Source organism: Erpetoichthys calabaricus, chromosome 1 (assembly GCF_900747795.2).
Source record: "Erpetoichthys calabaricus chromosome 1, fErpCal1.3, whole genome shotgun sequence".
Taxonomy (NCBI): Eukaryota; Metazoa; Chordata; class Cladistia; order Polypteriformes; family Polypteridae; genus Erpetoichthys; species Erpetoichthys calabaricus.
The window spans coordinates 143,399,163-143,417,333 of NC_041394.2; positions in this window are offsets into that span (position 1 = coordinate 143,399,163).

Consider the following 18,171-nt stretch of genomic DNA (forward strand, 5'->3'; position numbering starts at 1 on the left):
AGCATAGAGCTACCAGTTCAAATTATACAAATTATTTTGTAAGAAAATAATTTATCCACATATACTGTCGATAATCTGTTGATTAATGGTGTCACCACACCCGAGATTACCATATCAAAATACTTTCCTTTTATAATGGCAGAAAGAAGTTGACAAAAAATTGAAAACAAATGCTTGCTGGCCCCACTAGGACTTTTTCTTTTTTCCCCAAGTCCACACATTGTCCCTTTCATTCACCTCTACACAAGGCTGTTTCTCTTATTGCCACGACCTCCCAATCCTTCCTTCATCTCCAAAGCTGAAGTTTTGGAAGGGGTTCTCCACCTATTTGCCAATCTAATGTGAAATTTTAAGGTACTTCCATAGCCACTTTGCAATGCTGCCTCCTATAGGGCAGGGCCCAGGCCATATTGTAATTTTAGCCTCCCAGACCAAAAACCAACAAAGCAGCTTTCAGATAAAGTGTTTTTGAATTAAATGATCACTGTAGCTGCAGGAGTGTAAGGTGAGTTCAAGCACGGGTAAAACCCATGCCGAAAGAAATCTCTCAGTCCAAAAGTTCGATTTAAAATATTTAGTGAAAATTCAAAACAAATAATCCACACAAGAATAAAAGGCAAAAATTGAGAAAAAATATATCTTCTCTAAATGTAGCTTTTTTTGTCAAATTTTAGTTGTTTCTATACTTAAAGATACTTTACTTCTTCTTCTGTATGCTTTATACGTACAGCGCTGTACATTCAATAAAGTACGTTGTCTTTCATGTTACTTGGCACTTAATACACGCAAGGCGCACAAGGCACGGTTTAAAACTATGTGCCCTCAACGCTGTCCACTTGGCAAGACAGGTCATTAACTGAATATAATGTTTAGTCAGAGAGGCTAGAAATAGTTAGAATATACCAATTCAATTCAACTTATGGGGGTTGTAAGAACCTCCCATAGACTGTGCACTAATATTTAGGAAAATATTTATATAATTTAAATAACTAGCAAATGGCTCTTATAATCACAAGAAAATAAAGTATTTACTTAATCTGTTCACTTAAGAGATATGAGATTGTTTTACACCAGCAGCCAATTAGTAGAAAGCAAAGAAATTAACAATTTTACAAAACCGAGGCTGATGACAAGAGCTCACCGATTAGTTCCACTTGTATTAGAGAAGGGTAGCTACATTAAACACATTGACATAAATTAAATTACTTTGTGTTATGTTGAAATGTGGATTAATTCAAATTTGAATAAGGAAGGAAATGGTCAACCAGGGAGCAGAATCAACAACAAAAAGGAGCGCTAGCCCCATCTGCTGAACAGAAAGGAAACTTCAGCTTGGAGTGTGTCTATGTAACTCTTTCATTGCCAAGCAATACAAAAAGAAAACGAAAATGACTTTAGAATGGAGGAGGTGGAAAGACAAGTAACAGGTGCTTGGTGGGTAATGTTAGTGTAGCACTAGGTTTATATAAGAGTGGCACTGTTTGGGTTCATTTCCAGCCTTTATTCTGAGTTGATTGTGCTTCTGGATTGCCATAATGTGTGCAGAATGGCCTTGCTTTTTAGATGATGTCATCAGTGGGATGAATCTCATTAACTGACCTTCTGACCTTCACCATATATAACTTCTAAAAGAATAATCAATCATTTCTCATAGTCTCTACAATGAAGGAAGCCATTCCAAGTTTTACACAATACTAAAACTCAGCTCAGGGTGGCACAGCGGGTTAGTCACTACATGAAGGGGCTTTGTCTTGGTGGAGTGGCAACTCTATACTGGTCCATTGTGATTGATTGTGCCCTGATATCTACTGGTATCCCATCCATTGCTGGGTCATTCTTGTGCTTGTTGGTACAAGACAAAAAGAGGCAGTATAGTCTGTCTCTGAGGTGTTATTTTTGAAGTATTAGAAGGCTGACCTGTTCACTGTCTCTATGGAGTTTGCATGTTCTAGCCACATCTACATGGGTTTCTCTAAGTCTAAATTGTCCCTGTGTTAATTGGGTGAGTGGGCCAAACAAAAGAGTGGGTGCGTCAGTTGTTGATTCATGTCCTGCATAAAGTGGTGCTAGGATAGTCGCCAGCTCCCTGCAACCTGATAATGAAATAGGCTGGTTTACAAGATGGATGGCGTGGTGTTATCTCCTTCATCTAATGATTCCAGCAGTTACTGGAACTCCTGCCAGTTCACGTTACAATGTAGCCAGGTCTGATTGCCAACAGAGACAGGTTGGAGCTGAGTAAAGCACAAAGAAGGAGGTTCAGATTGCAGCTCAAATATTTGCTTTACTGGATAGCTTAGAAAAGAACAAATAATAATTGTGTTTTGGGGGGTTGGGTTTTGGAACAGGAAGGAAACATCCTGGATATCGCCAGCTGCCGGTGATCTTTCCTCCACAACAGTGAATCCAGCTTTTGACTTAAAATGTAATAATAGAGTCTGCAGATAACAAACTAAGATGTATTTATAAATGTAAACAAAATGAAAACATATGCTGTATGCACTGTAATGTAGAAACTGAGCCAAGCATATGTCTCACTTTGCTGAGTTGGAAGAACAAACCACCTGTCATACATATCTGTCAGCAGACTTCTCTGTTACTCTGCTAAAGTCATGTGCATTTATATATATTTCGCCAATGGTCTTTTTCTGAAAAGTTGACAACCTTTATTCAGATTTTTGCTTTGGTGGCCTTTTCTCCATTATACTCATGAGAAAGCCCTGTGTGGAAAACTAAGTAGGGTTATTGTTCACTAATATGGACCAGTAAAATCATTGCCTTTAACGTCTGTCTTCTGAATAACACAAACAGGCCCCTTTAATCTTCTTTCCTGTTTTAAATAGCAATGCGCACAATTAGAATCAATCCACTAATTGAAAAAGACATTGGTTTTGAAAGATAAGGTTATCCAATATTGTGTTTAGTCAGCATACATCTGGATTTCAAACTGAAACTACTGCATTTAAACTGACATTATAATTCAGGATTTTATTGTCACCATATTATTCTCATGTTGATGTTTCAAATCAGTTTGCAACTGTGTATCTACACTTTGTTTTACTTTCCTCAAATTGTCTGCATTGTGAAGCATGATGAGATGCACTTAATTTTAAAAGCAGTTAAATGGAAAAAAGAGACTTAACTGTGAGACATTCATTAATTGATCACAAAAGCAATATTTGATTGTCCACAAGGAAAAAAAAATCCACCAGTTGCTTTTAACCTGCTTATCAAGTTTAGAGTGGTGGTTAAGAGTCAGTTCTATCAGTTCTAGAAAAAGCACCTGTCCATCACAGGGGGCACACACATGGGGACAATTTAGTGGTGCCAGTATTGGTGGTGAGGCCTTTAGGAGGTGCTTACTCTGTGGTCTGTGTGTGGAACCCAATGCCCCAGTGCAGTGACTGTGACACGGCTGTAAAAATTGATGCCATCTTTTGAATTAAATGCAAAACTGTGGGCCTGCTTTTCTGTGGTTATAAAAGATCCCTGGGCATCCTTTGAAAACTGTCAGATGTTTCCCAATGTCCTTGCTAAATTACCCACCATGACCTTGTCATTCTGGCCCCCTAATCATTCCTTGTCCCCCTATTGGCTAACTACATCTCCCAATTCCTTCACCGCCTAATAGCTAATGTGTGGTGAGCATACTGGTGGAGAATGGCTGCTGTAGCAACATCCAAGTGGATGCTACATATTGGTGGTGGTTGAAGTGGCTCCCCACCAGAGTCCAATGGAGGCCTGTCTTACAGTGCATCCAGAAAGTATTCCCAGCGCATCACTTTTTCCACACTTTGTTATGTTACAGCCTTATTCCAAAATGGATTAAATTTAGTTTTTTTCTCAGAATTCTACACACAACACCCCATAATGACAATGTGAAAAAAGTTTACTTGAGGTTTTTGCAAATTTATTAAAAATAAAAAAATTGAGAAAGCACATGTACATAAGTATTCACAGCCTTTGCTCAATACTTTGTCAATGCACCTTTGGCAGCAATTACAGCCTCAAGTCTTTTTGAATATGATGCCACAAGCTTGGCACACCTATCCTTGGCCAGTTTCGCCCATTCCTCTTTGCAACACCTCTCAAGCTCCATCAGGTTGGATGGGAAGCGTCGGTGCATAGCCATTTTAAGATCTCTCCAGAGATGTTCAATCGGATTCAAGTCTGGACTCTGGCTGGGCCACTCAAGGACATTCACAGAGTTATCCTGAAGCCACTCCTTTGATACCTTGGCTGTGTGCTTAGGGTCGTTGTCCTGCTGAAAGATGAACCATTGCCCCAGTCTGAGGTCACGAACGCTCTGGAGAAGGTTTTCTTTCATCCAGGATGTCTCTGTACATTGCTGCAATCATCTTTCCCTTTATCCTGACTAGTCTCCCAGTTCCTGCCGCTGAAAAACATCCCCACAGCATGATGCTGCCACCACTATGCTTCACTGTAGGGATGGTGCCTGGTTTCCTCCAAACGTGACGTCTGGCATTCACACCAAAGAATTCAATCTTTGTCTCATCAGACCAGAGAATTTTCTTTCTCATGGTCTGATAGGTGCCTTTTGGCAAACTCCAGGCGGGCTGCCATGTGCCTTTTACTAAAGAGTGGCTTCCGTCTGGCCACTCTACCATACAGGCCTGATTGGTGGATTGTTGCAGAGATGGTTATCCTTCTGGAAGGTTCTCCTCTCTCCACAGAGGACCTCTGGAGCTCTGACAGAGTGACCATCGGGTTCTTGGTCACCTCCCTGACTAAGGCCCTTCTCCCCCGATCGCTTAGTTTAGATGGCCGGCCAGCTCTAAGAAGAGTCCTGGTGGTTTCGAACTTCTTCCACTTACGGATGATGGAGGCCACTGTGCTCATTGGGACCTTTAAAGCAGCAGAAATTTTTCTGTAACCTTCCCCAGATTTGTGCCTCAAGACAATCCTGTCTAGGAGGTCTACAGACAATTCCTTTGACTTCATGCTTGGTTTGTGCTCTGACATGAACTGTCAACTGTGGGACCTTATATAGACAGGTGTGTGCCTTTCCAAATCATGTCCAATCAACTGAATTTACCACAGGTGGACTCCAATTAAGCTGCAGAAACATCTCAAGGATGATCAGGGGAAACAGGATGCACCTGAGCTCAATTTTGAGCTTCATGGCAAAGGCTGTGAATACTTATGTACATGTGCTTTCTCAGTTTTTTTATTTTTAATAAATTTGCAAAAACCTCAAGTAAACTTTTTTCATGTTGTCATTATGGGGTGTTGTGTGTAGAATTCTGAGGAACAAAATGAATTTAATCCATTTTGGAATAAGGCTGTAACATAACAAAATGTGGAAAAAGTGATGCACTGGGAATACTTTCTGGACGCACTGTATATTACTTCAGCTGACACTTGGCATGGAATATAGTAATCCTGGGTTTGTGTGCAGATACTCGGCTGTGGAAACTCATTTCATGTTGCTTCCAACAACAGTTTGGAACTCTGTTGTGATTCAGTGGAAGACAACTGATTTTTACACACTATGCACTTTAGCACTTGGCAGCCCCTTTCTGTGAGTTTATGTGGTCTGCCATCTAGTGGCTATGTTGTTGTTTCTTCAAGACCCTCCTTCCAGTTCACATTATTTACAGTTAACCAGGGGCGCATCTACCACAGCAGAAACTTCACATACTGACCTGTGGCAAAGGTGACATCTTATGACAGTGCTAAGTTTAAAGTCACTGAGCTCTTCAGTGCTACCCCATTCTGCTTCCATTGTTTGTAAATGGAGATTTTATGTGCCATGTGCTCAATTTTATACACCTGTTAACAATGGGTGCAGCAGGACACCCGACCTCACAGACTTTTTGGCCATGCAGTGTATATCACTGCTTAGCATATATTTTTCAAAACTCATTGTACACTGGGAAATTGCAACAAACTGGAAGGTAGCAAATGTTGACTTATTATATAAAAAGCTGATAAAGTTGACCTATGCAACTTTAGGTTGGGAAGTTTAACATTTATCTGAGGTAAATTAATGGAAGGAATTATCACGGAAAAGATCAAACATCCCTTATCAAGAACTGGTAGTTTACTGAACAGTCAGCATGGATTTAGAGGGGGAAATAATTTTTTTCAAATAATGCATGCTGGAATTTAATGAGGAAGCAACGAAAGTACTATACATTGTGAATGTTCTGGGTCTGGCTTGGGGCTCTGTGCTTTGCCAATGGAAACTGGACCTGGATCACCCTGTTCGAGTTCAGTAGGCAGTTAGTTCTCGTTTAAAAGAACAGGCAAACCTCATAGGGGAACACAACAGGAGCGGGACCCACAACAGGAGCAGAGGATGTCTGGGGGAGAAAGAAATAAACTTGCGAAATAAACTGGACGAGCTGAGAGCATCTGCGCGATACCTCCACAAGTACCGTGAAAGCTGTCTGATGTGCTTTACGGAGACCTGGTTTAAGAATACAGACTTGGATACAGCAGTCGAAGTAGATGGATTTGTTTGTGTACGGCAAGACAGAAATCCAGCTTCTGGTAAGCAGACGGGTGGTGGGGTCTGCCTTTACATTAACAAAAGGCGGTGCAGGAATATCACTGAAAAAGAGTGCATCTGCAAGCCAAATATTGAATTACTCACCGTCGGACTTCGCCCATACTATCTACCACGGGAGTTTAATCAGTTATTTGTGACAGTCGTTTACATTCCGCCGCATGCTGATGTGGGAGCTGCAGCTGAATCAATTCTTGAAACTGCTCATAAACTAGAAACCAAATCACCTGGTTCTTTCAAACTTGTGATGGGTGATTTTAATTTATGCAGTCTGGAGTCAGTATTACCAAATTATCATCAATATGTGAATATTAACACTAGAGGGGACAAAACTCTGGACAAGTGCTATGGAAATGTCCCTAATGCCTACATATCGCATCACAGAGCAGCCCTGGGTGCGTCTGACCACGTCGATGTTCATCTTCTCCCGAAGTACAAACAGAAACTGAAACAAGAAAAACCAGCCATACGAACAACACAAAACTGGTGCAAGGAAAGTGTAGAGAAACTGCAGGAATGCTTCTCCAGTACAAATTGGGATCTGCTGACATCCTCACAGTCACTGAATGAGGCCACCTATACTGTCAGCGAATATATTCAATTCTGTGAGTCTATGATCCATCCATCCATCCATTGTCTCCCGCTTATCCGAGGTCGGGTCGCGGGGGCAGCAGCTTGAGCAGAGATGCCCAGACTTCCCTCTCCCCGGCCACTTCTTCTAGCTCTTCCGGGAGAATCCCAAGGCGTTCCCAGGCCAGTCGAGAGACATAGTTCCTCCAGCGTGTCCTGGGTCTTCCCTGGGGCCTCCTCCCGGTTGGACGTGCCTGGAACACCTCACCAGGGAGGCGTCCAGGAGGCATCCTGATCAGATGCCCGAGCCACCTCATCTGACTCCTCTCGATGCGGAGGAGCAGCGGCTCTACTCTGAGCCCCTCCCGGATGACTGAGCTTCTCACCCTATCTTTAAGGGAAAGCCCAGACACCCTGCGGAGGAAACTCATTTCAGCCGCTTGTATTCGCAATCTCGTTCTTTCGGTCACTACCCATAGCTCATGACCATAGGTGAGGGTAGGAACATAGATCGACTGGTAAATTGAGAGCTTCGCCTTGCGGCTCAGCTCCTTTTTCACCACGACAGACCGATGCAACGCCCGCATTACTGCGGATGCCGCACCGATCCGCCTGTCGATCTCACGCTCCATTCTTCCCTCACTCGTGAACAAGACCCCGAGATACTTGAACTCCTCCACTTGGGGCAGGATCTCGCTACCAACCCTGAGAGGGCACTCCACCCTTTTCCGGTTGAGGACCATGGTCTCGGATTTGGAGGTGCTGATTCTCATCCCAGCCGCTTCACACTCGGCTGCGAACCGATCCAGAGAGAGCTGAAGATCACGGCCTGATGAAGCAAACAGGACAACATCATCTGCAAAACGCAGTGACCCAATCCTGAGCCCACCAAACCGGACCCCCTCAACACCCTGGCTGCGCCTAGAAATTCTGTCCATAAAAGTTATGAACAGAATCGGTGACAAAGGGCAGCCCTGGCGGAGTCCAACTCTCACTGGAAACGGGTTCGACTTACTGCCGGCAATGCGGACCAAGCTCTGGCACTGATCGTACAGGGACTGAACAGCCCTTATAAGGGGGGCCGGTACCCCATACTCTTGGAGTACCCCCCACAGGATTCCCCGAGGGACACGGTCGAATGCCTTTTCTAAGTCCACAAAACACATGTAGACTGGTTGGGCAAACTCCCATGCACCCTCCAGGACCCTGCTAAGGGTATAGAGCTGGTCCACTGTTCCGCGACCAGGACGAAAACCACACTGTTCCTCCTGAATCCGAGGCTCGACTATCCGACGGACCCTCCTCTCCAGGACCCCTGAATAGACTTTTCCAGGGAGGCTGAGGAGTGTGATCCCTCTGTATTTGGAACACACCCTCCGATCCCCCTTCTTAAAGAGGGGGACCACCACCCCGGTCTGCCAATCCAGAGGCACTGTCCCTGATGTCCATGCGATGTTGCAGAGGCGTGTCAGCCAAGACAGTCCTACAACATCCAGAGCCTTGAGGAACTCCGGGCGTATCTCATCCACCCCCGGGGCCCTGCCACCAAGGAGTTTTTTGACCACCTCGGTGACCTCAGTCCCAGAGATGGGGGAGCCCACCTCTGAGTCCCCAGGCTCTGCTTCCTCATTGGAAGGCATGTTAATGGGATTGAGGAGGTCTTCGAAGTATTCCCCCCACCGACCCACAACGTCCCGAGTCGAGGTCAGCAGCGCACCATCCCCACCATATACAGTGTTGACACTGCACTGCTTCCCCTTCCTGAGACGCCGGATGGTGGACCAGAATCTCCTCGAAGCCGTCCGAAAGTCATTCTCCATGGCCTCCCCAAACTCCTCCCACGCCCGAGTTTTTGCCTCAGCAACCACCAAAGCCGCATTCCGCTTGGCCTGCCGGTACCTATCAGCTGCCTCCGGGGTCCCACAGGACAAAAGGGTCCTGTAGGACTCCTTCTTCAGCTTGACGGCATCCTTCACCGCCGGTGTCCACCAGCGGGTTCGGGGATTGCCGCCACGACAGGCACCGACCACCTTACGGCCACAGCTCCGGTCAGCTGCCTCAACAATAGAGGCACGGAACATGGCCCATTCGGACTCAATGTCCCCCACCTCCCTCGGGATGTGGTCGAAGTTCTGCCGGAGGTGGGAGTTGAAGCTACTTCTGACAGGGGGCTCTGCCAGACGTTCCCAGCAGACCCTCACAACACGTTTGGGCCTACCACGCCTGACCGGCATCCTCCCCCACCATCGAAGCCAACTCACCACCAGGTGGTGATCAGTTGACAGCTCCGCCCCTCTCTTCACCCGAGTGTCCAAGACATGTGGCCGCAAGTCCGACGACACGACCACAAAGTCGATCATCGAACTGAGGCCTAGGGTGTCCTGGTGCCAAGTGCACATATGAACACCCCTATGCTTGAACATGGTGTTCGTTATGGACAATCCGTGACGAGCACAGAAGTCCAATAACAAAACACCGCTCGGGTTCAGATCAGGGGGGCCATTCCTCCCAATCACGCCCTTCCAGGTCTCACTGTCATTGCCCACGTGAGCATTGAAGTCTCCCAGCAGAACGAGGGAGTCCCCAGAAGGTATGCCCTCTAGCACCCCCTCCAGGGACTCCAAAAAGGGTGGGTACTCCGAACTGCTGTTCGGTGCATACGCACAAACAACAGTTAGGACCCGTCCCCCCACCCGAAGGCGAAGGGAGGCTACCCTCTCGTCCACCGGGGTAAACCCCAATGTACAGGCTCCAAGTTGGGGGGCAATAAGTATACCCACACCTGCTCGGCGCCTCTCACCGGGGGCAACTCCAGAGTGGTAGAGAGTCCAGCCCCTCTCAAGGAGATTGGTTCCAGAGTCCAAGCTGTGCGTCGAGGTGAGTCCGACTATATCTAGCCGGAACCTCTCAACTTCGCGCACTAGCTCAGGCTCCTTCCCCTTCAGAGAGGTGACATTCCACGTCCCAAGAGCCAGTTTCTGTAGCCGAGGATCGGACCGCCAAGGTCCCCGCCTTCGGCCACCACCCAACTCACACTGCACCCGACCTCCTTGGCCCCTCCCATAGGTGGTGAGCCCATGGGAAGGGGGACCCACGTTGCCTCTTCGGGCTGTGCCCGGCCGAGCCCCATGGGTGCAGGCCCGGCCACCAGGCGCTCGCCATCGAGCCCCACCTCCAGGCCTGGCTCCAGAGTGGGGCCCCGGTGACCCGCGTCCGGGCAAGGGAAAACGCCGTCCAAAATGTTTTTTCTTCATAGGAGGTTTGTTTAACCGCTCTTTGTCTCATCCCTCACCTAGGACCAGTTTGCCTTGGGTGGCCCTACCAGGGGCATAAAGCCCCGGACAACAGAGCTCCTAGGATCATTGGGACACGCAAACCCCTCCACCACGATAAGGTGACGGTTAAAGGAGTCTATGATCATTAAGGAAAAATCTGTCAAGGTGTACCCAAACAGTAAGCCATGGATCACTAAAGAGGTTAAAGCATTACTATTGCAAAAGCAACATGCACATCAAGAAAATAAGTTAGAAGATAAGCGAATTTTACAGCAAAGGATTAACAGGTTAATTAAACAAAATAAAAAGATGTATGGGGAAAAAATCAAGAGGTGGTTCAATGATAACAATCCAAAGCAGGTCTGGAAGGGACTAAAAACAATTACAGGACTGGGCCCTAAAAAGAATGTGGATTTTCCAGCTGACAAAGACCACAAGCTTTTAGCAGATGAACTGAATAACTTTTATGCCAGATTTGAAACAAATGATTTCAGCACCCAAAATACAGAAATAAAGGAAATGCTTTATAAAAACACCAGGTATTCTGCTGTGATTGGGTTCAGTTTAACTGAAGTGGAAAAAGGCTTGCGGCAGGCCAAAACAAACAGTGCAGTGGGACCAGACTGCATATCAGGTTGACTCTTAAAGTCTTGCTCTAAGCAGCTCTGCCCAGTTTTTCATTTGCTTTTTAACTGGTCTCTGACCTGTGGTATTGTACCTAATCTGTGGAAACAATCAATCATTACCCCTGTATCTAAGGTTTCTAGGCCAAGCTGTTTAAATGACAACAGACCAGTGGCACTTACATCTATTCCAATGAAATGCTTTGAACACTTGGTGAAAAACATTTTAATGACAGAGACAAAGTCTTTTCAAGACAACAATCAATTTGCTTATTGTGCAAACAGAAGTGTGGAAGATGCTCTGCTTGTTATCTTACATCAAATCTATACCTTTCTTGATCAGCCTGGTTCATATGTCAGAGCACTATTTTTGGATTTTTCTTCAGCGTTCAATACTATACAGCCTCATATACTGATTGGGAAATTAAACAGTATGAATGTAAACCCATTTATCACACTATAGATTCAGAACTTTCTTTTAAATCGTTCACAGTTAAAGTTCAGGACACTTTTTCAAAAGCTCTTCATTCAAACACAGGAAGTCCACAGGGGTGTGTCTTATCACCATTACTGTTTACTCTGTACACAAGTGACCTGAGACAGAACAATGACCACTGCTCCATTATTAAGTATGCGGATGACACCATGATCATAGGACGCATATCTGGGGAGGATGAAAGCCACTATCTAAATCAAGTGGACTGTATGGTAAACTGGTGCAATAAAAACTCTCTCACTCTGAATGTAAAAAAGACCAAAGAAATGATATTTGATTTTAAGAGACAGAAATCTGTATGTTCACCTATTGTAGTTCTGGGAGAGGAGGTAGAAATAGTGAATGAATATAAATACTTAGGAACTTACCTAGATAACAATCTTAACTGGAATACAAATACAAAAAAATTATTTTCTAAATGCAACCAGCGTTTATTTCTCCTCCATAAACTCAAACTATTTAAAGTAGACAAGGACCTCATGTTGCCCTTCTATCGCAGTATGATCCAGTCTGTGATCACTTTCAGTTTCATTGCCTTTTTTAATAGTCTGACAAACCAAAACTCAAAAAAGCTCCAGCAGATTACGAAGTATGCAGCTAAAGTTATTGGGGCTGATGTAGATGATTTGACTAGTGTGTGTCAGAAGGCAATGCTAAAGAAACTGGAAATCATCTCAACTGATGACAGACATCCATTACACGTAGAACTAAACTTCAGTAAATCAGGAAGGATAGTTGCTTTGAAAACCTACACAAATCGCTCCAGAAACTCCTTTCTTCCTAGTGCCACACGACTTTTCAATAAGAAATATCGGAGATAATGTTTAAGGTTTTGATATATATCCTATTACCTTTTTTTTTTTTTTTTTTTTCTTTTTGGTATGTAAATATGTTTTATCTAACTGTCTTACCTTAACCTTTCTTATTTCTATTTGTCTGTTTTATTTCATTCTGTCTGTTACCTGTTATTAGATGCAACTGAGAAGGCAAATTTCATGTGTTCCTCTGTAAACATGACTAAATAAAGAAACCTAAACCTAAACCTAAACAATGCAATCAGCCAAAAGGACAGGTGCTGTTCAGGCTTTTAAGTATGTGTACCGCTGCGCAAGAAACATATCACGCAACAGAGCAACCGCAAGTAAGCCCAGCAAGTAAGGTAGCAATGTGAAGGTAGTCTATCAGTGTTTTTAAGAGCGTTTTTTTTAGGAGTGTCCGTGTCTTCTAGGGGTGCGTTCAGCCCCCCTGCTCACACCCCCTCTGTCAGCTTTATTCACATTTTCGTGAATTAAGCGACACTCCAAACCAAGTTCAAACAGGCGTGACAGGACATCAGCATTAAGGTGCTCAGAGCCAGGTCGATGCCTGATAGTAAAACTATAAGGTTGCAAGCTCAAAAACCATCTCATGAGACAAGAGTTTGTATCTTTCTGATGGTATAACCATTGAAGTGGAGCGTGATCAGTCACTAATGTGAAATTTCGACCCCATAAGTAATAATGAAGTGCTTCCACAGCCCATTTAATCGCCAAACATTCCTTCGCAATAGTCGAATTGTTGCGTTCCCTTGAAAGTAATTTTCTGCTCAAAAAAGTGATAGGGTGCTCTTCCTCATCAAAAACCTGAGACAGGACGGTGCCTAAACCAAATGCACTTGCTTCCGTCTGTAGAACAAAATCCTTAGAGAAATTGGGATTCCACAAAACCAGAAAAGAAGACAAAGCAGCACAAAAGGAACATTCACAAACTTCTGGCCATAAAACAGGGCCGTTCTTTCTGCCTCTAGTAAGATCAGAAAGAGAAGAATCCCTATTTGCAAAGTCAGAGATTAATCTTCTTTAATAACCGGCAAGCCCCAGAAAAGCACAAACTTGTTTCTGCGTTTCTGGACATGGGTAAGCAAGCATCTCTTCCAGTTTTCTAAATTGTGCCAGAGTAAACCCCTGTTCAATGAATAACCCAGATAATGAGTCTCAGACATACACAACTTTGGGCTCATTTATACTTTACGCTCAGAAAGTGTACTCACCCTCATCATGGCTGCCACGCGTACCCTGTATTCATTTGATGCATCCTCTGAGCAGGTCCTCAGAAATTAACACGACACGTGCGCGAGTTGCAGTACCAGCAAAAAGTCGGGGGAGTAATGTGCTAAAAGTTGGAATGTGACGTCAGAGTCTCTGGTTACAATCTACATGTGACAGAAAGCCAAGTAGATATTGCTGCAGACCGGAGTAAAATGGGAGTGAATATAATATTCGACTTCAACCAATCTTATATTAGATTTGCGTATGTTGAAATTCTGAATTAGCACACTATGATTCGCTGTAGTTGACTCTCATTTACAGTTATCCCGCCTTCACATCCGCCCATAATGTCTCCGGTCTGCAGCAATACCCTTCTCCAGAAAGACGCTTTGCGGATCCTACGAGATCGATGTGTGAGCTTCGATGTTTGATGAATGGTTCGATGTGGTGAAGCAAAATGCCGACATACAAATACATTCGTGGTGCTTTTATATTCAAGCGTCGCATATTCCTGATCGTAATGAAACGATACATTTTAAAAGTCTCACATACCGTCTTCTGTGTCGTCATTTTTTTTCTAGGGCTTCCTCCGGACCTGACAGCAGTGGCAAACAGCAATAGATCACCACACAGAACACATTAAATGTATGATATTCCAACTCTCTGCACATTTAGAATCCCAAGATTTACACTTGATATCACTTTCATGATGAAATGCATTAAAGTATGTATGTTACATTTTACAGATAAATCGTTAATTTCATTTAAATAATGAATATTGTTAATAATTACACACATGGGGGTGACACGGTGGCAGAGCAGTAGCGCTGCTGTCTCGCAGGGATTCACATCACTGGTATTCCCTGCCTGGACTTTGCATATTTTCCTGCTGGGTTTCCACAGTGTGCTCCGGTTTCCTTCCAAAGATATGCAGATTTGGTGACACTAAAATGACGCTAGTGTATGTGAGTGCTTGTATTCACCTTGCGATGAGCTGATGCCCGTCCAGGGATTGTTTCAGCCTCATGCTCAATGCTTGCTGGAATGGACACTTCCCTGGATTCATGGATTTATTCATTAAACATCCTTTTCAGAGATACTGCGGTAAGGTGTCATCGGAATGTAACGGGTGTTCCAGGCAATTCACAACACAGCGAAGCCAAACTTGTTCTCACTGTGATAATATCTCGCACTGCCACGTGGTGGATTCCTCCAGATTTCCGTAAAGTATGGTGCAAGTATAAACAGTACAACAGTTGCGTACCAGGAACGTCAGCTGCAGCATGCGTCGCATAGCGTGAAGTATAAACACGGCCTTACACTAGGGTTAGCTGTCAAGCCAGCCTGTCTCAAGCTTTCAAGGACAGCCTGAAGACGTTCTAAATGCGTTTGCCAATCATTGCTGAAAATCACATCATTGAGGTATGCCCCAGAATATTCGGAATGAGGACGCAAGATCTGATCCATCATAAGCTGGAAAGTTATAGGCGCGCCATGAAGACCAAACGGGAATCTACTAAATTCATAAAGTCTGTCAGGAGTCGCAAATGTTATTTTCTCACAACTGCCAGGTTCAAGAGGCACCTGCCAGTAACTTTTCGTGAGATCTAGCGTGGAGATATAGGTTGCCTGATCCAGTTTTCCAACAGCTCCTTAACACGGGGCCTTGGATAAGTGTTAACATATAAATGTAAAATGCTCTCAATTGAAAGATATGTTCCCTTTGTTAAGTGCTCGTGTGGTTTTGGTGCACGGTGGTGTGCATGTGCATGTAAAAGATTTTTTTTATATAATAAAAAGGAGACTGGATGACTGGTGTATTTTACCCTGGTCAAGAAGCTTCAGAGAGTGTTGTTATTCTTCCGACATCAGTATATTACCCAAGCGTACGCTGTTAATAGTTTTCTTGCCATCGCAAGAACATTTAGTCTACATGTCAATAAGCATCAAATTTAGAGACCTTATTCAAGCGCCTGAAATCGATACAGAAGCAAACCGAACCGTCTTGTTTTGGGATTAATATGACCGGACTGCACCAGTCACTTTTACTTTCACGAATTACACCTAACGCCAGCATCTTTCTGACTTCCTTGCGCAGAATATTCCGTTGCACTTCCGGGATCCGAAACTGGCGCATCTGCACCCTAACACCGGGTTCAGTAATGATTTTATGTTCTGCAAGGTTATTCACGCCTGGAAAGTGTGAAAAAAAAAAAAAACATCAGTGTTCCGTTCAATCAAAGTTAACAACTCTGTCTATTAAGTCAGTCAAATCGTCACCAATGGCAACATCGGTCTGAGACAGCAGCCAAGGAAGCGTAAACCCCCTGCAGGTCATGCCACTTCTTCAAGAGATTAACATGTAAAATCTGGAATGGTTTGCGCCTGCCTGGTATTCCAACCTTGTAATTCACCGGCCCCATTCTCTCCTCAATAATGGCAGGTCCCTGCCATTTCACTAGGAATTTGTGCAGGTCAGATGGAATCAGAACCAGAACATAAACACCAGGTTTGAATTCATGGAGCTTACAGCGCCTATCGTATAGACGTTTCTGGGTTTCCTGCTCATGTCGATGATGCTCCACAGTGATAGAAAAAAGTTTAGAAATCCTATCTTGCAACAAAATTACTCGATCCGCAAAACTCGACCCGTGAGCTTTTGTCCCGATTCCTGTCCATTCCTCACGTACAACATCCAAGATGCCTTGCGGGTGCCTACCAAACAACAACTCAAAAGGACTCAAGCCAGTGGACGCCTGCGGCGAACCCCACACCGTAAACATAATAAAAGGCAGGACAGAGTCCCAAGACGTTGGGTCATCATGATCGACTCGCCTGATCATCTGTTTTACAGTCTTGTTAAATTGTTCAGTCAAACCATTCGTCTGTGGATGGTAAACGGTGGTACTTAATTTCTTAATAGCAAGGCTGTCACACAATTGTTGAACCATGTCACACAAAGGTGTGCCCTGATCAGTTAAAATTTCTCTAGGGATGCCAATATGAATAAAAATCTCACACAGAGCTTTGGCTACAGTGGAGGAATTGGCTTTTTTCAAAGCAGCAACTTCCGGATATCGCGTTGCATAATCAACCAACACAAGCATATATTGATACCCATTTTTACTCTTAGGAAGAGGGCCTACAATATCTAATCCCACCATTTGAAAGGGGACTTCCAAAATAGGCACAAGAGAAAGGGGAGCCCGAGGAGGTTTATAAGCAGAGATGATCTAGCAATCAGGACATGAAGTACAGAATCGCTCAACATCTTTTCCCATGTATCTATCTATCTATTCAGCCAATAAAATCATTTTGATAAACAATCTCTAGTCTTATCAGCCCCCCAAGTGCCCACCCAAGATGTGAGAGTGGGCTAACTGCAAAAGAATGTCCCTATGTACTTCAGGTACAACTAATTGTTCAATAAATTCCCCCACTAAATGATCTGATATCACTCTAAAAAGGCAGCCGTCTTTCTCAAGAAAGTGCAGGGTTTTCAAGCCCCCGGAGGCTCGCTCTTAGTAATAAGTCTAGCGGAGCAAATCTGTCTGCTCGCTCATGCTTGGTTTGTGTTCAGAGGCATTTGCAAGTTGAGAAGTTGTAGATGGGCCAGCCAGCCGCTCTAGGAAACTGGAGGAGTCACTCCCAGGATCACTGGAGAGATCGGGTTCAATGTTAAATCGGGGCTCGAGGCCTTCTCCAACAGCCCCCAGTTCCTCCCCTTCATTCATGATAACACGAGCCCCAAACTTGGCTAAGAGCCTGAGGAATAGGGCGTTCCTTCTGCCGATCAGCAAGGGCCATGGGCAGGAATCTGAAATGGCAGTCCAAACTTTAAAGTTCTGACCCTTATATTTTAAAGGAAGCAGCACCGTCCCATAGTCCTCAACATCCCCATGTACACAGCGTATGTTCACAGTCTCAGTGCTACATGGGGATGTACTGCTGAGGTAGTCACATCTGACAACACAAAGGTCACTACCCGAGTCCAACAAGGCAGGGATCTCAAGGCCCGCTAATATCACGAAGATCGTTAAGTGGTCCTTTTTCAGTGAAGTAGAAGGAACATGGGAGCAACACACCTTGGCTAAGCCGACCTCCAAAGACAGAGGAGGGGAGAGGCGACATTCCCTGGTGAGGTGTCCGACTTGATCACACTGGAAACATCTGCGCTTGGCACCACTACAGAAATATGCACGTCGGCGTCTACGACCAGGAGCCTCTCCAGATGTGGTCACATCAGCAACAACGGGAGCCTGGGATTGTCTTTCTGAGGCAATTTGGATGTTCAGGGCCCTGAGCCCGCTATTCATTGCGACGATCTCAGGCAGGTTGTGAGTGTGCCCCTGGCGAAGCAAATGCACCACCCTGCCTCCAAGCAGCCTTCCGATCATTTGTTGAAGGTGGAGAACGAGTCAACATCATGACGAAAAAACTCGTCCTGTAAAACTTCAGGAATCCCCGCCAGTACCACATCACTGGCTACTTTCTCCACAATCCGCTCGCTCGAGTCACCCACAACATGATCATAGAAGTTCAGGTAATATTTGTCTTTTGGGAAGGTCCTACATAAGAGGCTAGTGTTCAAAGTAAAAATCAAATGGTGGTTCATGACATAGTGTGAAAATGTTTTTGATTTCAAGCC